The following is a 27,468-nucleotide window of genomic DNA, read 5'->3' on the forward strand; positions in this document are numbered from 1 at the left end:
GCACTTGTATAAGGGTACGGCGTTATCTACTGAGATGTTTACACACAAAACCATATACCTGTAGGTTTTTTTCGAAATAATGGATTCCACATCGCATAAAGGCAGCTGAAAGGAGTTCAAATCAAATCGTGATGGTTCACGGAAAACAAAATGAATGTTTGCAAGGGTTAGTACGTGCGAAGTGTGGTTCCAGGTCGTGATTATGGGTATGTCGGGCCTACCGTGATAGAGTAGGAAAAATGTATCTTTAAATAATTAAATTAAACTGCCGGCGTTTGAAGCAAAAAAAGAAACTTACAACCCGGTGATATCACTGCGCCATTCTAAAACTGAAATACTGTTACAAACGATCCGAGGTCATGGCGATTGAAGATTGTGATAGGTGTGCTATCGATAAAACTTACAGCTTTTCTTTGGACCATGCATTCCCAGCTTACAAATATCCTTCTTAAAATACGGGTCCGAGGCCACGCATGCTCCTTCAGACGTGGTCAAATAAATGTATTGTAGGCAAGAACTTTGATCTGGGAGGGTTCATTCTTTAATTTGTGGCTAAGAAATGCGAATTTTCTGGACGCGGATAACTAGCCCATCATAGACGCGTTTACATGAATGCGACAACTGGCGCATCGTATCCATGTAAACGGGCCTAATGCGCTAGGAAATCGCGTCACCTTAATCCGCCAGACCGAGGTGGATTGAGACGAGTAAGTCGACTTTCGCAATGCACGTACACGCGATCGCATCGCATTAGGAATTCTGGGAAATTGAATGTGCTGTTGATCTGCTGCGCTCGCCGAGCTGCGGCGTGGCGCCGGAAGCGTGTGATGCGCTGCTCTGCCTTTCGGTGTGCGACACCGCGCGCGCCACAATCGCACCAAGGGTAATGCGCTACATGAAAACGCTGGCGCATCGCATTACACGTGATGCGTTAGGAAAGGTGATGCACTACTGGCGCATTATGTCGCATTCAGGTAAACGCGGCTCATGACAGCCGACTAGTGAATGTGACTCCCAAGTATATATATTTGTCGACTTCAATCAAGTGGCTTTTCTTAAGCCTGTACCTAAACATGAATGGACTTATCTTATTGGTGATTAGCACCAAGACCGACTGCTAATAGTTAATTCCATAGACCAGTCAGACACAGAATTTGGGTTGTTCTACTAGCATATGGTTGGGCGTTTATCATGCTTGTTGTTCATTTTTAACAGTGCAGCCATCGTCGATGTGCTTGAAGTTCTCGGACTTCAGCGCTCCCGTCTGGCAGCAGATAAATTGGCATTCGTTAAATTTAATGATAGGGAAGTAGCAGGCGAGCATATATTTGCCAAAATTTTTAATTGAATGTTAATAAGTAAATAAATAAATAAATCAGTGAAATCCCCAAATTCCTCAAGATGTTAGTCGGGGAGCTGAGCCACGGTTGGCATTCTTTCGAGACAAAAGCTGATGCCCCACCGATGCTAACATACCCCTTTCTCTATTGACCCTCAATTCGGAAAAAAAAAATTGTAAAAACAGTAGCCTTTGGTGGTTAGAGCACATGCTAAAAATATTCAAGCTGGAATAATAACTGTAGGAAAACGTTAACCATACATTTACGAGCCCGACGTCGTTCTTAAAGAAAAACTATTGACAAATGTTATTCGAAGATAAATCCAGGCCAAGTCGATAAATGAATGAATTATTTGGTCTGACGTGCGAAACCCACGATTTGATGATGAGGCACGCCCTACTGGGGAACTTCGGAATAATTTTGACCACCAGGAGATCTTTTACGTGCCCCCAGGGCTACGAACACGGGTGTTTTTGGATTTCGCCCGCGTTGAAATGCGGTCACCGCTGCCGGCATTTTATCCCATGACCTCGTTCTTAGCAGCGCAACACCATAGCCGCTAAACAACCATGGCGAGTACCAGAATTGATGTCATTTTTGTTCTTATTAGACGTAGGCCTGAAAGAAAAGAACTTGCCCTTCTCTTTTGCTTTCTTTCTTTCAAGGGGGAGGAGGCAGATGGTGTCGAATGTGCTCAGAGTAGCTTGCGAGTTCTCCAGAACTCGTTGTTGATCATGTCAGGTGAATAAAAGTTGGTTAACTAAATTACTTTTGCGGAAGTGCTAAATATGAGGGGCCAACCACATAAATCTCAGTTTTCCCTTCTATAACAACTTCTACTTTGATCGTTCAATTATTGTCGGCGTCACTTCTTTAACAGCTCGATGTGCTAATTCCAGTAAAACAACTAAACTAGGTGTTCACAAGCGTGCTGCTTCGACTAAATGTTATCAATATTCATAACGCCGTTACATATAATTGCGTTCTTGGCCGATATCTTTCTTTATTTGCCATAACTACTCGAGCAGAGATGTCGTGACTGAATATTTACGAAAGAGGGACGGGACATATATTCCAGAACATTTTCCTCCGACAGTGCTCTATTACCTAACAGGCTCAGCCTAGCTTGCAGAGCACATCGTCGAGGTAAGAGAAATAATAAAGGCAAAACAGGTTCTCAATAGCCGCCGTGGCAACCCAGTGGTACATCGTTCTGCTCCTATAGGCTTGAGGTCGCGGGTTCCATTCCGGCCGCAGCAATTTAACAAAATAGCTGATTTATTGCACGCTTTCTTTCGTGTCCAATGTCTGTTGGCTTCATATAATCTTAACTAACAGAAATCGGGTCTCTAGGTTCCCCTTCCTTTCCATAGTTCGTATCTCTTACAAACTTGCGATTTTGCGATTTTGTGCATGCTGTGATGCCAACTCGCGTACCCTCAACACACCTCAAGTTTTCTTTTATATACTCTCCCCCTCACCCACAACTCAGTGGAGAGAAAGCCGCCAGCTGGCACAAAATTCAGACTGGGGTATTCCCCCACCTTAAATTACAGAATGCCATGTTCCCCACTCGCTACAGGCCCGACTGCCCGTGGTGCGGAGGCATACCAACACTACAACACATTACTTGGGATTGTGAATCACACCCGTTTGATAAAACACACCACACAATGGAGCAACGGGAGGCACAGCTAAGCAGCTCAGACCTGGTGGGACAACAGTCCTTCATAAGACAGGTCAAGCGGGCCATGACTGCATGACGCCATGACTGCACAGCGGGGAGAGATGGTTCGTGTGGACGACACTAGGTAGTCTGCTGACCATGCAATATCGCTTCCATGCAAGGAGCCGCCGTTCACACCAGGCTCCTCCCTTGGCGGCCAAGGCGTGATCTCTGGGCGACACACTCTTTCTCGCACAGAGTCGAAGTCAATCGCACAGGCACCACGATCATTCCACTTTCTCCGCAGTTTCTATATATATATTGTGCGTGCGTGCTTGTGTGTATTTTAGGCATAGTTTCAAATTATGCCAATACACTCGAAGACGACGCGACTAAATGCATGCTGCTCACTTTTGTACGTTGTGTGTCACGCTGTTTTTTGTATCTTGCTTAACTATATAATTAGTCAAGATTAATTGGCCAACTTCTGAAGCAACGAAGCTAGGAAAAAAATTCCAATTATTAAGTTGCAAAGTGGTGCGCAAAACATCCGAATAAGTAGTTTCTGTCGTCCTATTTATTAGGTATTAGTGTTTTTCAACATACTACAGATGCCCGCGAAATAAAAATGCCACGTGGCATACGTCCGCTTGAGCACCGTGATTGCAGAGCTGCCAAATGTTCCGCGTACTAACGAACATAGCATTTTGGCGGGTGTGCTGCCGGTGCACCTGCTTACCGCTATCATGAACCGCAGCTATAGGGAAGCACATCGCTGGCGTAAATCGCACAGCCAACGCCTACGTCGCTTCTTAAGCGGCAGCGCGCCTACGGCTGTTCGTGCTCGCGTTTGTGACATGCATTTGGTCGCGTCGTCTTAGAGTGCAGCGGCATATAACTCTGGCTAAAATTAGTTGAAACTCTCTCTATCTATCTATCTATCTATCTATCTATCTATCTATCTATCTATCTATCTATCTATCTATCTATCTATCTATCTATCTATCTATCTATCTATCTATCTATCTGTCTGTCTGTCTGTCTGTCTGTCTGTCTGTCTGTCTGTCTGTCTGTCTGTCTGTCTATCTATCTATCTATCTATCTATCTATCTATCTATCTATCTATCTATCTGTCTGTCTATCTGTCTGTCTGTCTGTCTGTCTGTCTGTCTGTCTGTCTGTCTGTCTGTCTGTCTGTCTGTCTGTCTGTCTGTCTGTCTGTCTGTCTGTCTGTCTGTCTGTCTGTCTGTCTGTCTGTCTGTCTGTCTGTCTGTCTGTCTGTCTGTCTGTCTGTCTGTCTGTCTGTCTGTCTGTCTGTCTGTCTGTCTGTCTGTCTGTCTGTCTGTCTGTCTGTCTGTCTGTCTGTCTGTCTGTCTGTCTGTCTGTCTGTCTGTCTGTCTGTCTGTCTGTCTGTCTGTCTGTCTGTCTGTCTGTCTGTCTGTCTGTCTGTCTGTCTGTCTGTCTGTCTGTCTGTCTGTCTGTCTGTCTGTCTGTCTGTCTGTCTGTCTGTCTGTCTGTCTGTCTGTCTGTCTGTCTGTCTGTCTGTATGCCCCCCCCCCTCTCTCTCTCTCTCTCTCTATCTCTCTATCTCTCTATCTCTCTATCTCTCTATCTCTCTGTGTGTGTGCGTGTGTGTGTGTGTGCGTGTGTGTGTGTGTGTGTGTGCGTGTGTGTGTGCGCGTGTGCGTGTGTGTGCGCTTGTGTGTGTGCGTGTGTGTGTGTGTGTGTGTGTGTGTGTGTGTGTGCGCGTGGGGGGGGGCGTACGTGCGACAGGAATGCATGTTCTGGGCTATGGTGGTCGCGTGCAGGACTGATAGTGTAAACATTACGGTACTCCACAGCCTGAAGAGAGCGCATGGAGCTCGCGTCTCTGCCGGTAGGTGTGACGGTGAAGCACGCTGCGCCGCCATGTCCACATACAAAACATCCGAACACTCCTTTCCAGCAGCCGAACGCGCGAGAGCAATCCCCTTGCTTGCTAGCCGTTGATGTGGAAACGTTATTCTGCACACTTCTGCCACGATTTGATGTGCCAAGTCAGGCCATTAAAATGCTCAACCCTCTCAGACATTCTGAACAATGACTCACAACAATGCGTCAAACAAGCAGGTTTCCCTGTGTGTTCTTTGGACTACGCAGACAAACAGCAGCGAGGCACGCAAGGTAACGTTTAACATCAACTCACCACGCTCGTATCACAGCCAACTATCGTCAGTCGAAGCAAACAGCATACAAAGTTTGACTTACATTGTTCCCCCAGTGCGTGGCATCCGCATATTTTTATACTGCTTTATTAGCTACGGAACATAACATATAGCTAATAAAGAAGTTATTTGTATTTTAACAACATATTCAGCGACTCTATAGTCCAGTGTGGTTATAGCGTAACACGGTTCCTTTATTTAAGGTGTAAACTAGTCATTATCACGGGGTTCTCCGTATTAGTTTGTCTCGTACTACATGATGTAGCAACGCGTCATGGTTCGAGTCGTTTGACGCTGCCGATTATCATGAGTGAAGGAATGCAAATTCATTTAATAAACCATGGGCAACTTACAATTAGTTCCGTGCGATCTCTTAGTAAAGCGTATGGACTTCTCTCCTTTATTGCAAACTGCATTATTGTACATAATTTAAGTATTTTGCAATATGCATATCCAATAGTCGTTTTTCGTCTGAGAAGTTTGCGAAAGCGTGTCCAATAAGCGCAAATTGCCAGACAAGATTACGGCGCCAGAAGTTCGTCATGAAGATTTCGATAAACAAGGCACAGCTTTTCCCTCAAACTGCAGCATCAATGCCGGTGAGGTAGCGAAGAAAGCAGGTTGGGAAGAATATGCATCCTGGGTCCCAAGTGTATTACCGAGCACTCGGCCGGATAAGCTCAGCGCGGCGCTGTTAGCTATAGCAATAAAGCAATGCATGAATATTCCGAAGGTGCTGAGGCAATCATCGGCGACGGCTTCCATCAGGAAATTACCTGCTGGCTGGTATAAGGGTGCGAAGCAGCGAGAGAAGCGCTGACGCCGTCCTTTGACAACTGCCTGCTCCTGCCGCGGTAGCTGAGAGCTTGGAGGCCGAGGCTAATGATTTTTTTCGGCGGGCTTCAATCTCCTTGCGGCCCATTTGCTGAAGGAGCGGCAGTGAGCAGCGCCGCTTTTACTGCCACCAGCACGCAGCTCGCTTCTTTCCGTTGCCGTGGGAGCCAGGTGCTGAGGTGAACATTAAGCGTGTTTTCCCCGAAGTTGAGAACAGTGAAGCACTGCTCACGCTCCCTCCAGTCTCTGTCGGTGAATCAGCGTACATTGTAAGCTTGTGTCTGGTGCAGTCGCCGTCCTTTAACGATGCTCACTGGATGTTTGTTCGATAATGCCTTCAGACAAGTACATCTCGCGAGTGTAGAAAACGGCTTGTCAAAACCATGCTGGGTATCTGCGCCAAGAAATTCCTAGAAGCACTCTTTGCGTTGAGACATTCTTCTAGTGGCGTTGGTTAATGAAGACGAATTCAGAATCCACTTGTCATGTACCCTGTGTAAGAAAAAATGTAAGAAGGATAGGTACGAGACATTCTTCAGTGTCGTCAAGGGTTCATGCTAAACAACCCGCTTCCTGGAAAGGCAACTTTTGCGGCATATGCGCCCATCGTAGAAGTAGCAGGCACGAGCTGCTGCCGTAGCTGCTTTTATTGAGCTCACGAAGCCGGCGACACTTACTGAAAGAGACTACATCAAGTGCTTCCACATATAAAGAAAGTAAAATAAAGGAGCATGAAGCACAATAGGACAGTAGTGACATGCCTGAAAGTTTTTCAGACTTTGAGCTGCGTTACTGCGCCAGTCTCAAAAGTAACACAAAACTGACAGGATGGTTACGAGTGTGTAACACGAATATTTAATTGCTAGGCTGTGGTCTGAACGCAAATCGGATAGTGTGTTTGGACAACACTTTTAAGTGGGACACAAAGAGACGACAGACAAGAGCGAATACCGATGACAGGTTGTTGTATCTCAGATTTTTCTTAAGGGTTAGTAGGTGCAACAAACTATAAATCTCCACTCAACTTAATGAACGACATATAAAGATTAGTACCATATTTGCGCTAATAGGCGTTTCATCTGCAGAAAAGTTTGTCAATGCCGAACGCTACTGTGGCATTATCCAGGCCTCAAAGTAAGCTCAGTTTTTTCGCTCTTCAACTTCAGCTTCAACTTCAGCTCAAGTCACAGATGGACTGCGAATAATTAGCGAGCAGTCCTTTGTAGCGGTAGCCTTAGTGGCGCTGGTAAACGGCTAATGACCCTGATTACAGGATGACATATTCATGCAAGCCGTAATTACCTAGGCGTATTTGTCTGGAGATTCTCCAAAATATGGCCCTATATTAGGAAAAAGCACGTGCAATCAAGGCATATTTAATTTTGCAATTTGCACGTTGCCGCAGTCCTCGTTTCGTTAGACTTCGCATAATTTAGTTCAAATAAAAGCGTTCATTCTCTAAGGCCCATGAGTTTATTGTCATGTACTTTACCTCAAGCAGCGGCATTCTAAAACTTCGTCGCACGCGTTGATGAGCGCTCGTTCATTTCGAATCACATTGTTGGAAGGTCATCTGATTCTCTTGAAGAAAAACGGTTGGTCACTTAATAAAAATTTGCATTAGTTGGCGTAAAAGTGCAATTTTTGTAGCCCAGACGGATAACAAAGAACCAAGCCTTTCACGCATGCGCAAATACATGCGAATGCAAAATTTATTCTCCAAGAAAGTTGCACCAATAAAGCTCAAGAGTGAGACCCTGTTTGGTGGAAGCTGCAGAGGTATTTCACGTTAGCATTTCTTTAACTGTTAATATTTTCTAAATATCACCAACTTGAGTAACGCAGTATAACGTATTTTGTCTTGACGCATGCAGCTCCTTCTTGACGTATTTTCAGAACAGTAAGTATAACGTACAATACGTCGCAAACTTGCCGTCCTATTAGGACGTGCTCGGTATTTCAACAATTACAGAAATACTGTCCTTGCTTAAAGAGGTCCGGCTTACAAAGAAGGTTTTTTTTGGTATGGTAGGGAGATCGGCAGTTACACGAAGAAAATAGGTAAAACATAAATACAGGCATTTATATGTGCATGACAAGCGAGTACGAATGAATATTAGGAATCACGCAAAGGCAGGGGCGAAAGCGCAACCATTTTGTCCTGCCACATTTCTAAGGGCAAACAAATGAACATCTATAAACGGAATGCATAAACCCATGGTATACTGTGAGTAAAATTTTCGAGAAAGAAAAAAAAAGATTCTGTTGAAATTAACTTCATTATGACGCATACTAAGTGGAGAAATAATGGGAAGCCTTGCAAAAAACGATGGATTTGAAACAAAAGAAAACAAAACTATAGCAGCGCAAGTGGCATAAGTGCTATAGTATACAGGGAGATATAACATCATTGCATGCAGGAAGCAGTTTTCATGCCATGTGCTGTTTCAGGATATGTGTGCGTCGCAGACCTAGCTCTTTTCTGTTATAGGCTCAAATGCGTCAACAGGAAGCAGACTCGATCATTTTGTCTTCGGTGCGCTGCCAAGATATCAAAGAAGAAGAAGAAAAAAATGGCTGTGGCTTAGGTAAGGTTAAGCCCAGGATGCGAAGCATACTAGCCTTTATTTTAGTTGTTGAACCACTGTTTAGCCTGGTGAACTGCTGTTGCTTGGCTATATTTGGTTCGGCTAGACGAAGAAACAACTCATGCATTACTTCTTCGCCTTCAAGAGTGGAACGCGACAGCGTTCCCGTCGACCCGCCAAGGGGTGTAAGACAATGGGCTACAGGGCAGCGACTACGCGCCCCGCATTGGACGCGGTGAGCGTCGAGCAAAGCAGCGTTCGGCGCGGCAACGAAATGTGCGCCTGAGCAAGAGACGCACGCCTTAGAAACAGCGCGTTTCTAAGGCAACACCGCATTCACTAGAGGCGCTTTTGTACCGCTTTGAAGCGTTGTACTCGTGGCTCAGTGGTAGCGTCTCCGTCCCACACTCCGGAGACCCTGGTTCGATTCCCACCCAGCCCGTCTTGCAAGAGTTGAGCCAAAGCCACTTCTCCTCTGTCGTGACGTCACGGTGTCACGTGATTTCATGGTCACCGCCGCGCCTGAGGAGCTGGGTTGAGCCCTCGTAATATGCTTCGCATAAAAAAGCTTGCAAAATTAACTCTGTTATCCCACTGAGTAACGATTCATACGTGACATTTTGAATGTATGTCCGCATTAAACGCAATCAGAAATAACGACGGGTTTGTTAGTTATGTTATTAGGGTGGTAGTTGGAATTTTTGTTCTGTGGGCTACGTTCAAACGCTGCTCTGGCAGGTGGATGTAGGCCTACAAACAATGACGTCCTGTAACCTGCCATACTCAGGCCGTCAAGCGTGGACTAATTGTTTATCAAAATCTATTCCTTTATTTTCTTAGTTCATTCACTCTTTTACTTATTCGTTAACTCGTCCATTCATTCATCATTTATTCCATGGTTCCGCGCATTCACCCACTCGACCTTTCATTCATTCATTCATTCATTCATTCATTCATCACGCCAAAACAGCAATCGAGGGAACGTGCCCTCTAGTATCCCTGAGCGTCTCGCTGTTTTGAAAACTGATTTCTGAGGGTAACGGTGGAACGCAAGTTGACTTGGCATCGCACACTCAGCAGCGTGCAAGTGGCAGAGAGGGTGCAATGTCGACGCTTCTAGCCTGGGAGCCCCACTGTCATTCTGCGAATTTTTTTGTTCATCCTATTTCTAACTGGACAACGGAACAGTATGGCTTCTTCCAAATCACTTAGCGCTCACTTGGCGTTCACTTGACCTTTGGCTATTGATTGTGCTGTGCGCGGCGTGTTTACACTGGCGTCGCATCTGCCTATCGCTTAAAATATCAATTCGCGGGAAAACTTGATCGAGGCACCAATTCACATAATGAAAACTATAGGACAAGAATCGGCAAACGAGAGGCGTGAAAAGCTACATAAATAATCTGACATAAAGCAAAATTAATTAGGCAATAGAGCTCTCCCTCGTTGATGATGAAGCACGATGTAGAAATGGCAAATTTGGAAGATCAGGACTTCATTAAGTTCAACCAAGCGTCGCATATCACATTTAATTGGACCATTAGTTTAACTTCACGGAAATTAAAGGCAATCCTCATCGCGAAAAAAAAATGTTTTATTCCGAAAGCCCGTGCTAATGTGGGAAATACCGTCGGCGATAATAACTGGGAGTTTAGAAATTCTTGCGTGCCGAGCCGCAGAATTGAGGTTATTTATATAGCTTTACATTTCTTGCATGCTACCATGAAACCACGTTTCGGAATCTTCACACCGTTCCTTGAAAGAAAAAAATCTAGGTAAGAAAAAAAAACTCGAAAGAGCAAAAAGCGCCAGTGATATCCAAGGTGGGCCCGAGATGACCTTATAGTGGTTACGCTGTCACAACGACACGCGTCTCTGTCTTATCTCGATAGTGTCATAAGAACGACCGGGATACAAAAGAAATGAAATTTCACGCGATGCGGGCAGTAAGTGCAGATGGTGACATAGACGCCCCCAAAACGAGGCAGTGCGATTGTGCGACCGTGGAACAGATGGCGTCGTGTTATAATGGAGGACGTTGAACCTAATGGGCTACTGTCTCGAATCATCATTTCAGGAAACCCACAAACAGCACCTAAAACCCCGTGTTCGCAGTTACCCTCGATTGCTTCTGAAGGTAGGGAAGAAAAAGAGTAGCTGCCCATAAAGACAATATAACCGACCACACTAAATATATGTGCCACTGGCCTACCTAAAGCTTCCTTAAAACAGTGCATATATTTTAGACGAAGCTAAAATATTGCGTTACTTTCAGTGGTCTGTTCTGCGGAAATAGACCATATATAGAATATCTTACCTAGTTTTCATCGAAAAAGAGGAAGTCAAATGCGCAAAGCAGTCATTGCTACGACTATTATCTCGTTTACTAGCTAGGACAACCTTAATAGCTCTACGCATATGCGACGCGTTTTCTAAAGTTTGTAGTCGGGGTTTAGTGTTTAAATTTCTGAATGCTAACATTGATAATATCAGCAGGTGGCCAAAAAAGCTGCTGACGTCTATTAAGACTGTAAGCAGCCATTCTCGTTCAGTAACCGTTACGTACCTATTAGAGTCATCGCGCACAGTGGTACCGGAGACGACTATGGGAACTTCAACGTTGGTAATGACATGTAATGGCGTTGTTTTCAGCAAAAGCTCGCATAATATTTATTGTAGTGAGCGTCCGCGGTTCGTTAATTTTCTATTTGGAAGGTCCAAACCTCCGCATCACCTTCACGAACGCCTTTACAACACCGAGTCGTGCAACAAGCATGTTTCTAGTGTGAGCGCCACGACCTGTCACATGCCTGCTCCCGTGTATTTATCCAGACTTATAGCAATACTGTAGCAATGTGTCTGTCTGAACGCCTCCAATAATGCGGGTTAAGTCGCGAGAATCATCACGCATGGACAGCTAGGTGACTTCAGTCAATGATCCACCGAGCCCAATTCCAGCCTCCATGGTACTGCACCGTAGTTATCCGACATAACACATGTCTGCTCACTGTGACTTGATTGAAACTGTCTGCCCGATGTGAGCCTTATGGAAGCAAGAAGATAAACTTTCGCCATCTCAGGGAAAGATGCCAGCTTAAGAATGGGGGGGAATTTGCATTTGTCGTCGCCTTTATCCCTATTGAAAATTTGCCCGATGCTGGGCATAGTGGAATCCATCATCCATCATCATGGTGGATTATGGTAGTGGGTGGCATGCTGGGTGACGGGTGGCATGCTGGGTGCTGGGTGGCATGCTGGGTGCTGGGTGGCATGCTGGGTGACGGGTGGCATGGTGGGTGCTGGGTGACATGGTGGGTGACGGGTGGCACGGTGGGTGCTGGGCGGCATGGTGGTTGCTGGGCACGGCGGGTGCTGGGTGGCACGGCGGGTGCTGGGTGGCACGGTGGGTGATGGGTGGCGCGGTGGGCACTGGGTTGGATATCATCATGGGCGCAGGACGTCAAAGGCAAGTTGTGTGATGAATTGAAGGAGCAGCCATTCCTATTCGGAAGCTCATGACGGGCTATCTTTATGTGTTGTTGAGTCTTGTGAAGTGTACAGTCTGTATATACATGTTGCCAAGATGTGGCTATTTTCATGCCAAAAAGAATCAATCTGTAAAGCACCATACTACATAGCATATCATCACAGTTTATTGAAAAAGCATCACTGGACTTGTACTGTATTTACTTTTCTACTCGCTTGCCCTGGCGTCCTGCTTGTGTAAAAGAAAGCTCCAATGGTGCTTTCGCAGGGAAGCAAGGTGGTTCTCCGGATGTGGTGCAGGTGGCATCATTGGATGGTCACTTCTATATTTCTCCAGGCAGTCTAAAAGGAGAGTGCAATAAATATATAAGTAAATTGTTTTTCCAATGATTTCTAGCAATAAGTGAATGAAGAAAATCTGCTCTAATCACTTCAAAAAAAGTTTCAGATAACAAAATGCAGCAAATGTCACACACAAAACATGCTACCCAGGGTGCAAGCCAGCCCAGGTTTATTTGCAGTGAGAATGCATACACATGCATCACATTGTTTTGCAGATTTACATGGAATTTTTGTATGTTTTTTGCCAAAGCCACGTCTCTTCTCATCTGGAGGTTGGCTTAACTGCAAAATTTAGACACAAGGGAGCTGTACTCAAAGCCTTATGGGGTGGATATTTGGCTTCTGATTTTGCATAATTTGTCTGCTCTTCGACCACCCAAATTCCTGTCAAATTCGGAGAGCCACAATTTGGCTACACTGTCTCTAACGCATGCAGGAGAGCTGCAAGGTGCAAGCTGTCTGGTTTGTCCATTCTATCATTTGTTAGCTTTACTTGTTGCTCGTGCAGTTGGTGAGGAAGTCGTAACTTTAGCATTTGCCATATAGGCATAAAAGATTTCATATAAAAGCTGTATAATGGCTGGCTTGCAAGCTTTATTTAGCTGCAAATGATGGCAACTAATGTTTTAAAGTGAAGCATTTTTCGCCTCTTCTCCCAACATTACGGGCGCTGCAGCTGCTATGGTCTTGTCATGCGTGCCGTTGGATTTCTTGCAACATTACCAGATGGCGCTCACCTCTGCACATCCTGACCGGCGCTGCTGCCCCAGCATTTCACCGTTAGTGTGTATTGCACGTGCTTTGCTGGTTTTAATTTCTATGCGAGAAAAATGCAGATGCTGGGCTGCGATAGTGTAAACATTAGAATCGTCCTTAGTCTGAAGAGAACGCTTTGAGCTGGAATCTCAACAGTGTGTTGCCCATGTATGTAGAAGGAGCCCATTAACACGCGCCAGCAAGGCGTGCACTCGACGTCGAGGTCACCCAGACTAGAAAGAAGTGTCACACAGAACAGGAGCGTCTTCGCTATGCAGTGAAATGTAGTGCAGACCGCGAACTTATGTATACATACAATTACAATACCTAATTGAAGTATGCACAGCCTCATATTTCAATTAAAGTTTAATATTTCTCCCATGATACGGTGCGCCATGTGAGGCAATGACAACGCTCAATTCCCTCTCAGAGATTATGAACAATGACTCGCAACAACGCCTCAAGCAAACACATCTCTCTGTGTGTTCTGTGGACTATGCAGACAAACAGAAGTGGTGCATGCAAGGTAACGCTTAACATCAACTTGCCACTTTCGTATTGGACTAAACGCTGAAAAAATTACAAACTTGCTACTAACATCACCGTTAATTATTGTCAATCAAAGCAAACAATGTGAGCTTCGTGTACATCGATTCTCACAGTGCATGGGATCTGCCATTTTTTTTCTACTTTTCAATCTCTATATTGCTACTTTGCTAAGCTAACCTACATCTTCAATGTAAAAGAAGCCTAAAGAAGCATCTTAACGTAATACACAGCAATTTTTAATGCTCGTCTGTTTAAAAAAACATATTTCTGTAGGAAATGAAATCTTCGGCAGAGTGTTGATGCGACTACAAGAGTACCTAGTACTTCGATCCATAAAACAATTGAATCTTGGCAGAAGAATGCCAGTTACAGTTACACTATACAGTCCTTTCTAATCCAGGCTGCCGGAAAGCGCTGGAATTCCGCATGATGCCCAGCACCTTGCTTTTCTTGGCACCGACGAGAGGCATGAAAATTTTAGGATGCTTTGCGTAGAACAAGATCAGCTATGCAGATCAGAGCGTACATGCGAATAATGTATGAGGTGCTTTCTTTGTGTAGCAGTTCTTTCCTCATTCTCATGCTTAAATAAAATGAGATCACTGAAAGTATGCCGAAAGTGCTGATAGGCCATGTCTTACAAACTTCAATAATCAGAACATTTAAAATCAAGAAAGCGGCTGACAGATGGAATAGCACACTGTGGTATGAAGGTTATAAACATGGATGAGGTGCCTCAGAAAGGCTGGCCAATGATTCGATAGGAGCTATCTTCGTCAAAAGTGGCCTGGTCAGCCTTGGCATATTAGTTTTAAAGGACTAGTAGGGTGACCTTCACGTGCAGTTGTTGTCAGTGGCAGCTGGTTGTAAAGGGAGAGACTTTAAAGAGAATGGGCGCTGTCGTCTGACGTCTGTAAGCATGGTTCCTAAGACGAGGGCACAAGACCGTGAGAATAGGAAGGCGGCGAGAAAAGAAACGAAAGAAAAGGAGAAAAAAAGAGATGCCAAGAGGCAAAAAAAGAAAGACAAGAAAAAGAAGGGCATGGGAGCGTGTTAAGGAAGTGAGGGGTTAGGGAGCATTCAGGAATGTCATTGGCGGCATGTTTCTGCCGTTTTAGAAGATCTGGTCAGGCGGTCAGTGTGCGAGTAACAGAAAAGACCCCAAAAGACATCAGTTGAAGGAATGACTTGAGTAGCGTAGCAGCAATGCGTTGGGTAATGTTGAAAAAATTAAGATGGCGACAAGGAGTCTGGGATGCAATGCATGTGGTAGCTGGCAGGCAGAGGCATGGTGTTTTAGGGATGTCAGCCTCAGTAGCTCAACGCAGGTGTCGTCACAGTGGTATATAGAGCTGGTGATACCCTGTGTGACTGATGCGCAGAAAAAGGTATCCTGGCATCTGGGATTTTGAATTGTGGTGGTGAGGGTGTTAAAAAAATATGATAGAAAACAGACAAAAGGGAGGAACTGAAAGTGGAATATCAAATAGCAGGATTACATGAGCAAAAGTGGGCGGAGGCAGGTGTACATGGGAAAAGGGGTCATACAGTTGATATAAACATTAAAACATGAAAGAATATAATAAATTGAGTAGTAAGCAGGTAAAAATTAGAAACGGTGAAATAGGTGAGGTTAAGAATTAAGTTTAGCTGGTGGCACAATGTGTTTTGTGCCTTGGTTGATGACATGAGGCTTTCCGATTTAAGTTACAGCTTTAAAGTTTTTAAAGATTCTAAGTTGCTATGTGTTAAATTGATTTCCATTGGATGTAGGCATTTAAACTTGTGTATGAGGTATGATTCCGTATATTTCCTCTGGCAAGGTGAGCGGAAATTTGTAGTCTATAGAGCCTTGCTTTGTCACATATTACATGTTCATTGAAATGGCTGGCTACTGCTTTAGGTAAATTGTTTTGTATCTGTGCGATGACCGTTCAGTCTTTTATGAATTTTTTTTCCTGTCTCACCTATGTATTATTTGCTACAAGTGGCACATTCTAGACAGTAGACAACATTGCTTGATGTGCAGATGAAACTCGAAGTTACCTTGTTTGAGTAATTTGATGCTGTACTTATTACTGTAGTAGTAGATTAAATATGTTTGCATGTAGAGCACCCGGGCAGCCACAGGGACTGGTTCCTAAGTTTGTTGTTTTTAGTTTGGCACGTACAAGAATGTCCTTAATATTATAGTGTTGGATCTCAAGACTACTCTGGGCAGGGCAGGAAAAATCTTGTTTCTGGTTGCTGGGGAGAATTGGGTAGTATTTATTGAGGATGTTGTTCATGTTTGGGAGTGTGTTTGAGAATTTAGCAGTAAGAAGAGGCGCTGTTCTTGTGATCCTAGGGTGCGGCTTGAGCACCTCGGCTCAGTCAAGTTTGGTTGCATCGGTGCAGGCTTTCTGAAGGGCACTCATTGGGTGGTTCCCGTTTGATAGGGTTTCTTTAAAGTGATCAAGTCTATCTATGTAGTCTTGGTTTTCAACACACATGTGACGTAGCCATGTACTTGGCCTTTAAATATGCCTTCTTTGCAATGTGGCTTGATGGTGGCTTGTATATTCAAGGTATTGTTGTTTGTCAAAAGGTTTCCATACAGCATTGTCATTAGTGTCCCAGTGTCAATGTATATTGTTGTGTCCAGAAAGTTTATGCGCTCCATTGAAGATTTTGATGTGAATTTTATTGTTGGGTGAAAAGAATTGAGAAATCCTACATATTTATCTAGGCTGTCTTGACCATGTCACCATATTATGAATATGTCGTCTATGTATCGTAGGTATGTGTGGGGCCTGTCAGTGCAGTGCAATAGAAAGTCTGTACAATCCCCATAAATATGTTAGCATAAATATGTTTTCCCATGTACATCTGTTTCCGCCCGCTTTTGCTCATGCCACCCTCTTATTTGTTATTCCAGTTTCAGTTCACCCCCATATTTGTCCGTTCTTTATTATATTTTTTCGAAACACCCTCACCAACATATTCCAAAGTCCCAGGCGCCAGGATACCTTCTTCGGTGCCTCAGCCACACAGGGTATCGCCACTTCTGCATACCGCTGTGACGACACCTACATTGAGCTACTGGGACTAACGTCCCTAGAAAGACCATGCCGCTGCCTTCCAGCTACCCTATGCACTGCATTCCGGACTCCTTACTGCCATCTTAACTCCTTCTAAATTATCCGACGCATTGCTGCTATACTACTCAAGTCATTCTTTCAACTAATGTCTTTTCGGGTTGTTTTTGTTACTCGAGCACTGACCGCCTCACCGGCTCCTTTAAAGCCACATGAACATGCTGCCAAAGACACCCCTGAATGCTCCCTAACCTCTTGCTTCCCCAACACCTTCCTTTGCCCTTCTTTTTCTTTTCTTGTTCTTTCTTTCCCTCTTGGTGTCTCTTTTTTTCTCCTTTTCTCCCCGCATTCCCACTCCCGCTACTGTTCCTACGTCTTAGGAATCATGCTTACAGACATCAGGTGACCGCGCTCATTCTCCTTCAAGTCTCTCCCTTTACAACCAGCCACTCCCGACAACTGCATGTGACGTCACTCTACTAACACTTTAAAACTAACATGCCGAGGATGACGAGGCAGCCTTTTAGAAGATAGGTCCTCCTAACGAAACGTTGGCCACCCTTTCTGAGGCACTTTATCCCTGTTTATAACTTTTACATCCCAATAATCAGAATAGTGTTTTGAAATTGCTTGGCTGTGAACGCTGCAGATTGTAAAGCAGCACATCAGGTGACCACAGTCAACACTTTGGAAGGCGGTGGTTTAAAAAGCTTCTTTAGACCATACAATTTGCCAAGCTGTGTCGGAACCCAATTTTCTTGAGAAGCATTATTTCAAAAAAGTGAAATGAAAGCTGCAGTGTGAAAAGCTACAATAACGCATGCCAAGTCTACATTAGAAATTTCAAAGACAATGAGGTGCTTAAATGTTCACTTCTGTTAAGACAATGAGCAGCAGGTGAATGCAAGCTATCGAGGTCCTGTCAAAATTAACCGCTCGTGTAGCCACCCGACTTTCTTGATTGTTTTTAATTGAAACTGATTATGGGGGAAACTTTGTGGATGGTTTTCGCTGGAAACCCATATCCCGAAATTATCTTGTGCTGCTTTTCATACCCACACAGACATTTAAATTGTGTGTCGAGACACAGTGCATATACAGCAGAAGAAAAAGATATAATATATAGGCACTTGCCTCATTCTTGCTTTGGCATTTCTTGTCGCTCTGTATACATCATGTAATGCTAACTCATTCAGATAACTTGTAGATATGCAGTTATATTTCTTAAATGAGGTGACAGTTGACTTACTCTTCAAAGCAGCCACTTTCTCCGAGAGGTGTTGCCAGAAGCTTCCCAGATGCGCGGCACATTGTCCGGCAGGCCTGTCCAGTCAGGCTGCTTTCACCTGCTTGCACTGGTGTCCACAGGTGCCATGACACCTCTAATGGGCACTTTCCGTTGGAAGCAGACTTGAATATGTAATGCCACTTGTTGAGTGGCATCACAAATCCCACACCAATCTGTACCTGCAATAGATATGAAGTGTTTTTTTCCTGAGCAGTATTCTTAACACTAAAACGCACTTGTATAAAACAATATGATATAGGTTAGTTAGGTCCGTCAATTTCTGATGCAACTCTATATTTTCCAATTTCTGCCCCTCGAACAAGTTTTAAAAAAACTGGGGTTAAACCCAACCTCACCAAGAAATTCATTTTTGTGTAAAGGATTAAACTAATAAAATTTTCCCATTTCAAGGGCAGCAAACACTCAAATTTCGTACAGTCTAACCTTGCAATAATGCAATTAATAGAGAAAGCGAAACAATTGATTCAAATAGGCGCACCGCTATGCAGAGAACAGTGCAAGAACGAGTGACGTCAAGGCCTCCAAGATTGCACTGTCACACGGAGAATAGTGCAGCACATGTTACCTAGAGACTTACGCGTGCCAGTCTCCAAAATCCACCACCATCACACACTACATGGCCTTGTTCTAAAGAACACTGGAGACATGCCTTGAAAGTATGATTACCCTTGTATGGTTGAAAACAAGTGAATTCCCTTGTGGGCTCTGAAAACCACACGCACCACTCACTCATCTCAGCAGTTATATTTTCGTCATGACTAAACTGCAACGACGAATGCACCAAGTCCCGTCACAACTTCAAACTTCAGAACTCGGTGTGCACGCTCCTTTTACTGCGACCAGGTTCGAAATGTTTGTTGTAATAGTACAGCGCTAGTACAGCGGCAGCGGAATTCTCTTTAGGGACAATTGCACATTCTACATCTTTTTGTAGGTTTTTGCGCAATATGTGCGTTGCTGTTTTTCGTCATTAAGCCCTTCAGTTGATGTCTAGCGCCCGTTCAGACTGTGTCTCTTCGTGTGTGTGTGTGCCCTTGCACTTGTCATGATGTCCAAGTGCAGCTACCACCAACTAGAACTAACTTTTGCATTAATCAGAAATACATATTAGCACGCTTTATAAAAAGCCAAAGGATATTAGCACTATGCTGACCGGGAATGAGAAATGGTAAGAATATTCTGGCTGAAAACAACATTTCATGTTTATCAACACTGACGGGCAAGTAATTAAGAAAGTTGGTGTACGTTAATGTTTACCTTTTGAGTGATACAAGCGACCGAAAGAAGACAACAAGACACAAAAGCTACCAATTCAACATTAATTTTGATGCAAAAATTAAAGATAATATGTATACTGCATGTGCCCTTGCACTGCACAAGCGATCTTTTAAGACAAAGGGCACAAGTTGCAATACAAATGTACAAAATCATGATAAACAGTACTTGCATAAAAATAGAACAAATAAGCACAGAGTGATCACTATTCCGTGTCATTTCGAGAGTATTCCTCTTTGTAATGCAATCATAATGAGCACTGGCTGACAGATGTCCCTCTTTTTTAAATGGTATGCCTCAGTGATAATGTTGATCAATCGGTTGCCTTAAGTAAACCAAAGATATGAACAATCTAAATCTGGCGTACATCACCAGTTGTGTCAATACATTGTCAAGTGGGACGAGCATGCTTGTCCCTTGAGTGAATAATGATGCTCTCCTGGGCACATGCTTATACACCGGCCAGTCTGCCCCATGTACAAGACCGTCCATTCTTAGTACGAAGATGGTGCAGAGTGGCCGAACTCCGCGGATTGCCAGCGTGCATGGCATGGCTGTGAAACGGAGCTAAGCGGCGCAGGCGCACAGGGGCTTAGAGGTGGGACTTCATGTCGTGTGTCATCCGCTAAAGCATGGCATGCTCCCGCACTTTAGCAGATGACACGAAGCTCCACATCCCCCCTGCATCATGCACGCTGGCACTCCGCGGGGCGTGGCCACGCCGAGTCGTGTTCGTGCCAAGAGTTGACGACCCTGTACATTTGAACAAACATACACATGAACAGAGGCATAGACTACACTGCTAATGACGGACACAAGACATATTTAGTGGTAATTTATACAAATCTCCCTTGCCTGGACGCCTTTCTCAATGCGTTTGTGGAATGCTATACACATATTTCGAGCGAAAAAATAAAGTAGGCAGGTATGCAGCACAGTCCACAAGTGAACTGAGAAAAGCGAACAGGCAAGCGAGGTACGCTTGGTTAAACATACCACGAAATATGTCTAGTGCGTGTTAGGGGCAGTGTACTGCATTCCAATGTTAGGAAGCTGACAGGCCAGGAACTAAATATGTACCAAAGAAATCACCACATTTTACTGAGAAGACCGGCATGTTCGTCTGACTTGGCCGTGCATTGCCGCAATAGGGCTTTAGGCCAGATTAAATTAGTTTATCTGTTTCCACCCAGGTTGAAAAATTGACAAGAGAAATCAGAGAGGCATACCAGAAGACGTGTGAGCAAGCCCTCATTATGAATGCATGAAAAAAGGCGTCCTTTCTAGATGACAAGGGATAGAAATTAGTCTGACTATTCACCTTTTTTTACGCAAATACTGTTTATTGTGATTTTTTGCCTTTGTATTACAACTCACATTTTCCTTCTGAAGGAACTTGTGCACAATATAAGCACACACTCAGTGTTATTTTTATTCCTTCTATCAAAATACTCAGTCATCACTGGTCATGTTGTATGGTCTCCCTTCCTTCACTGTGTAAATTTTGTCCTCAAGAGTTATATGAACTGACTGGCAAACTCAAGACGACACTACAAATTTCACCTAGAGGATACGGCTGGTTCTCTGAAAATGCACAAATACGGCGACAAGTGTCTGTTGGAACACTGTAGCAATAATGGGTGGAAGCTACCTTTGACATTGCTGCAATACATCAGTTGTCACATGGCTACAACCCTTAAGAAACAACAGAAATGTAAGTGCACAGCAAAAACAAGCAGGTTCATCAACCACAAATTTGACTTCAGCAGCCAGAACATAGGCTGTTTCATGTAGCTAAAGTATTAGCTAATATGTGGAAAATACATGCACAACCACCCTTAGCTTGAGATACCTGCATACCAACATAAAACAACGAGTTGCAGTGCACATGATGCTTGTTCTTAACACTAGTATTTTGTGAAAAATACTTTTTGTATTACGTACAATGCTTTCAATTCATTTGCCCAGTAATCAAAGGCTTTTGACAGCATTACACTTTGCACTTGCTAGTTGAAAATATTCTCACCTGAACAGCACCAAGCAGAATAAATAGAAAACTGCCCACTGTGCTAACCAAATATGTGGAGACACACAAAGTAATAGAATTATTTCTGGACAGCTGTAGACATAGAGCTTGTTGGCTGATAATCAGTATTAAAATTACACCACTGCCAAGCAGATGTTCTGTGTGGTGCTGTTGAAATCAAGTTCACTTGATGAGCAACATAGCAATAACCAGCAAATGCTTTAGCAATAGCGAGCAGGCAATCTTGCATGTGCAAAACTGCATGCGTATTTAATGATAGTGCATCAATAGACTGAACTATGTACCAACTATGTGGTCTATGCAGTATAGACAAAGTCGAAAACGATGCAACTGGACACAGACTCTGCCACATTGCCTACTTGCATGAATGGGTATAGCTTAAGAAAAATATTAAAAAATGTAGAGAAAAAAAGCAAGCTTACTAGAAAACTCCTCACTGCTGTAGTACTTACAGCACAGTGAATACTGGCCTTCATGTACCATTTAAAAAAATTCAAGCTCGTGTCCATTGTTCTGGGAACTTGAAAAATATTGTGAAATTAATGGAGAAGGTTGGGCTAGTTGGCGTTGACACAGCTCCTGTGACATAGTTACTAGCACAAACAAGGCGTACGGAATAAAAGTCGGACTAGCCAAAGCGGTAGGCTTCAACTGACATGCTTTATTCAGAAGAAACATGCAAAGAGGCCACCGCATGCTCAGTTAATGTGGAGACATATGCATAAACGAATGTGCCACATAGGGGATAACGAAATGCACATAGAAGCTGATAAGCATCCACAAGAAGCCATTACAAAGCATTCACCAAATTTTTCTGAAGACACAACACTTATTTATCAGCTGTTACCAGTGATGGAGTGCTTATGCATTCATCAGCAGCTTTCGAAGTGCAAAACACCTCAAACATTTCCCTATATAACTGCCTGGCAAACTGACTGAGCACTTGTGTGTTATGAAAACATGGGGAGCATATATGGGTACTTTAACAGTGATCAGCCAAGTTGCCAGCGCCTGTGAGAGCATTTACAGCGTTCCGGTACTCCCCAAGCCACTCATTCAGGCACCTGTTTGTTCAATATACCACTTTCCACAGGGAAGGGCAATGTAGTATACCACCACTACATTTCAGTTAACAAAGCAGGTGACATGCTCCTTAGTGCATGTACCTTGACGCCCGGCAATGTTTACCAACTTGCATATTCTTGTGAGCGTTAGCGGTGCTGAAAAAATGCCCACACCAAACTTGTTCGCCACCTTTCTTCTAGGCGGTGGGACACCCTGTGTATGTATGGCAGAGCTGCACGGCTACCACTGGGACGTGCGTTACTGTACGTCCAGTGGGCAATGTGGTAGTGCCAATGACTTTTTTGTTGTGCTGGCTTTGCTGTTAAAAACATTGTGGGTGTTTTCGAACAGTGTTCAGTAGGACTCAAGTTCACACATGAGTTGCCAGAAGATGATCGCCTGCAATCATTCGATATTCGTATAATTTTAAATCATACTTTCCTTTATTATATATACTCTCTTAGGAAAAAGAAGCCCTTGCTCAACTACCGTTTGGCATACTCCATGGTAAAGGATGCATAGCTCCTAGCTGCCCGAGAGCTGTTCTGGTTAAATCTTGTGCACCAGGTTTCCTGCAGCGCTCAGCAACCAAGCGAGCCATTTATGTAGGGCCGGATATCTCGATAACACCTTGGTGTCAATTACTGGGAGCCTCATTAAAGAGGTAAAAACAGATCTGGCAGCTGCTCGGTGCAATAACGCACGTCCCAGTGGGTGCCCTGTGGCTGTGCCATCTGTACATGGGGTGTCCCACCACCTAAACAATGTGGCAAACCAGTGCAGTGTAGGTGTTTTCTTCAGCGCCACTAGAGCTCGCAAGAATGTGCAGGTTGGTAAGCAACGCCGGGAATCAGGGTACATGCACTAAGGAGCATGTTCACCCACTTTTAACTGCAATGTGGGGGTGGTATACAAGATTTCACTTCCCTGTAGAAAGTGCTGTATTGGACAAAAGGGCAGGTTCTTGAACGAGAGGCTTAGGGAGCACCGTAACGCTGTAAACGCTCTAGCAGGCACTGCCCATTTGGCTGACCACTGCCGAAGATGTGCTCGTAAATGCTACCTGTGTTTTCAAAACAAGCAAGTGCTCAGACGGTTTGGCAGGCAGTTAGATAAGGAAATATTTGGTGTTTGGCATTTCAAAGGCTGCTGATGAATGTGTAAGCACTCCTTCACTGGAACTGACTGATAAAGGAGTGTTTGTTGTACCTTGAGAAGAACCTGCTGAATGCTTTGTAATGGCTTGTTGTGGGCAGTATTGGCTTTGTTGCGCATTTGGTTTCCTCCCATGTGGCACATTTATTTATGCATCTGTCGGCAGATATTTTTGAGCATAAGGTGGGACCTCATTGCGTGTTTCCTAAATAAAGCTTCTAAGTTGAAGTCTAGTGCACTGTCTTGTCCAACTATTTTCAATTAGTCTTGCTCGTGCAAGTAACCCTCACAATAATTGTAATACCAATGTTAAACAATGGTAAGCATGCTGCATGCTTAGACCTGTGACATATTTGGCCCATTACACTTTTAATCCTTACGTGTGCAGAAACTGCACAAGCGTGTAGCCTAAACGAAAAAAAAAGTGGATATAAAAGGTATAACACAGGAAAGTTTCAAATCAATAAAACAAAATAACAAGAGGTAGATATAATTTGTACTAAGCAAAATAAAATGTAACGCGCAGCCAAGTGATTGATGCAAGAAAAAATAAACCTCAAGACATGTTAGGTCTAGTTTTAAAGTGAACAAGGTAATGTGTACATAATGTCTACAAACACAAATAAGCAGCAAGTTGAATAAAGTTGAGCAGATATTTAGCCTATTTAGTAAGCACTGCTGAGTAATATGTCCATGAACTTATTGACGAATGATACCGAGATCCTACTTTTGCGAACACATACACTTCAGTCATGCCTGACCAGACCATCCGATTACACACAGCGCTGCTGCAGCCATAGCTCCTCCCTGACGTGGACACTGTTGTTGGTCACGGCCTTGCCACTGCAAGATAGGTTCTGTGTTAACTTATAGCAGTGGCACTTTAAAGAAGTCATTGTGAACACATGCAAGGAGCACAGAAAAAGTCACAAAAACAATGTTTGCACCACTGCAGGGTGGGAACAGAGCACAAGGTCAACGTTACTGATGAATATTGTGATAATAGGGACCTCTTCATGACAATAAAATTTTTAAGACCTACAGCTACAGTACATTACAAACAAATGTTTGTTTACGTAACAATTCATTTTTTTCTATCAGTTAAGCAACTTTCCCTTGTCATCTCTAGTTATGTCAAAACACCTTGTCTCAAAACGTAAGCTGTAGTAGTAGCAAGCCGTATTGCTTAAATTTTTTTGCCCGACCCCTATGAGGGAGATTTTGTGCGCGACGGCTTTGAGCGAGTAAACGGGCCGTCGCGCGAACATATCGCTCGTTCTTTGTCGCCTGGTTCTGGAAATCTAGAATTCGTCGCTCGTCGCCCAGAAGTGCTATGAGCGAACAGACAATAGCGCGAAGCCAGAACTGGATGTACATCAGTCGAGTACTACCGCTTGTTGCACGGAACAAGCAAACGACTATTTTGATACGTGCAAGGTTAAGAACCTACTGCAAGACATTAAAGAAATGTTTTATGCTGCTCCTTTGAGTAAAACACAGCAAACTAAATTAATAAAGCACACTTTTGGCGCGTATTTGCTGCCCTCATACCGGCAACACCGGGGAGACGGCTCTCATTGTCGTCGCTCGCATAGGGTACGACTTGTACGGAACGAGCGAGCGCGACAGCCATCTACATCGCGTCTCCGTCGCGCGCAAGACCGCTCGCATGCGGTACGACTTGTAGGGAACGAGCGAGCGCGACAGCCATCTACATCGCATCTCCGTCGCGCGCAAGACCGCTCGCATGGGGTACGACTTGTACGGAACGAGCTAGCGCGACAGCCATCTACATCGCGTCTCCGTCACGCGCAAGACCGCTCGCATGGGGTACGACTTGTAGGGAACGAGCGAGCGCGACAGCCATCTACATCGCGTCTCCGTCGCGCGCAAGATCACTTGCATGGTGTTTATACTTTTTCCCAATAACTGCTCACAAACCGACAACCGCGTAAACAGACATTATTTACAACCTCGAAGCATAAGTAAGAGAGGAAACGCCATTTCAGTAAGAATAGGTAAAGAGGCAGATGAGTCTTTATTACCCGACTTCAGCAGAAAAGTGGCAGCTCGCGCAAATGAGGACTGTTGCCGAACCTAATCCCTCTCACCGGAAGGCAGCGCTCACCAAGACTTTCAATTTAGCATTAAGCCAATAAACTTGCGCAAGCAAATTATGTCAACCAACGCTCAGCAAGCATCGGCACAGTCAATGTCGTCGTGGGAGTTCGATTTCTTACGCTCGCAAGGCACTCTAGGCACACACGAGAAGCAAGCACAGCATGCGTGTACTCACCTTTTAAATGGTACGATGCGGTCGAAAAGCGCCCTCCAAGTTGCCGGAGCTGCAAAGTTATTCCCGCATACATGCAGTTGCGTAGTGGACGACCTGCGGAACGCTAATAATGCGCATCATTTCTTTGCGGCGTCCACCGAACTCTCCACAACCACCACGGACAAAGGGAACGCGATCCATGGCATGAAAATCGTTGGTCCACGTTTGCCTGGCACACCACGCATACCGCGAGTTAGCAGCGAGACACAAGCTATCTTTTGGCAATTTTGTGCACGCGAACCAAGTCACAATTCATTACAGCAAACGAAAAAACACGATCAAACAAACACATCGTAGCAACTCGTACGACCGACAGCACATGTAAACAAGGGAACAAGATTGGTGGATGGATACTATGAGCAACCACTTTGAAACGGGGCGGTGGGTGGCGCTGCCTGTGAAATTGGGAGTTTGGTTGGCCTCCGCGATGACTAAAATAATAACCAGCACACACTCGCTTTGTGCCTTGTTGCGCTCAACTGCATGTAGATGTTGCAATACATAAACAACCATCGCGCAGTTTATATTATCCGCTATACTTTAGCGCAGAAAGAAATTGTATGACGTATTTTCGATTTCCAGCAGCTTCCGCCACATGCGGGCAGTAAAAAGATGGCCTTCGAGATTCGCGCATGCCATTCTTAGGAAACCTTCTCTGGGCTGTAATTTGAAGAAATATATTTATAAAGGTTTGGTAAAAAAGAAAAAGAAAGGTGTGGAAAGTGACGGGGTGGGTCCCCTAGCCCAGAACTCCACTGGCTTGTGTGGTCCGCCGTGCCTGGTCAAGGCTGGCGAGCCAAGTCTCCCATTGCTCCCTTCCGGAAAGTTTGCCGCCTACTTTCAGCTGTTTTGAAGCCCATCCATGCCCACCCACGACGCCTTGCGCTACTGCCCGTGCATTGACCCGTGCTACCTGCGCCGTCACTTCGTTTTAAACGACTTGTTGCTTTCGTCACCCTCTACTGTAGCATTAGAAATTGTTGACATGATCTCGGAGGTACACGTCCAGTGTGCGATGTTTCCGTGCGCGTTGTAACTTATTCAGTCAGAAAGCATCAAATCTACGAGGAATAATCGCTCGTGTGGCGCGGGTTACACCCGTGTCATCCGCATTGCTTTCGTGTTGGTGTGGTGAATGTGTGCGTATTGCCACAAGTGCGTTTCCATTGAGCGGCCGTGGTATTGCGCTCCTGTCGTCCATGCCTTTGTATTTATCGTGCGGCCCACGAATATTCCTGGAAAAAACCGCATGTCTCCGCCGCGTGAATGTGTCCTATGTGGTGGGTGCCAGAAATGTGCGGCGGTGTACAATATGTTCGCAGCCAAGTGCTACCGTGCATTCCAGCGAATAGACGCGGCTGCTTACGCGCGGTTTTATTCAGTGTTTCTTCATTAGCTTTGTGATTTACTTGCGTCTGCGATAGAATACACAAGGTACCC

General features: G+C 44.5%; 1 protein-coding gene and 1 long non-coding RNA gene across 2 annotated transcripts in view; one reads left to right on the plus strand and one right to left on the minus strand.

The window, feature by feature from the left end:
* The window catches only part of LOC135903907 (leucine-rich repeat-containing protein 24-like), a 1,007,861-nt gene that overhangs the window by 154,801 nt on the left and 825,592 nt on the right, over positions 1-27,468 (plus strand). The gene's annotated exons all lie outside the window — the stretch shown is intronic.
* On the minus strand, positions 12,264-26,338 carry LOC139057293 (uncharacterized). Its single transcript, XR_011512674.1, has 4 exons — positions 25,990-26,338; positions 24,437-24,536; positions 18,092-18,309; positions 12,264-12,460 (listed from the first exon to the last, which is right to left on the minus strand). It is a non-coding gene; the product is annotated as an uncharacterized lncRNA (long non-coding RNA).

This window comes from Dermacentor albipictus, chromosome 3, assembly GCF_038994185.2.
Source record: "Dermacentor albipictus isolate Rhodes 1998 colony chromosome 3, USDA_Dalb.pri_finalv2, whole genome shotgun sequence".
Lineage (NCBI taxonomy): Eukaryota > Metazoa > Arthropoda > Arachnida > Ixodida > Ixodidae > Dermacentor > Dermacentor albipictus.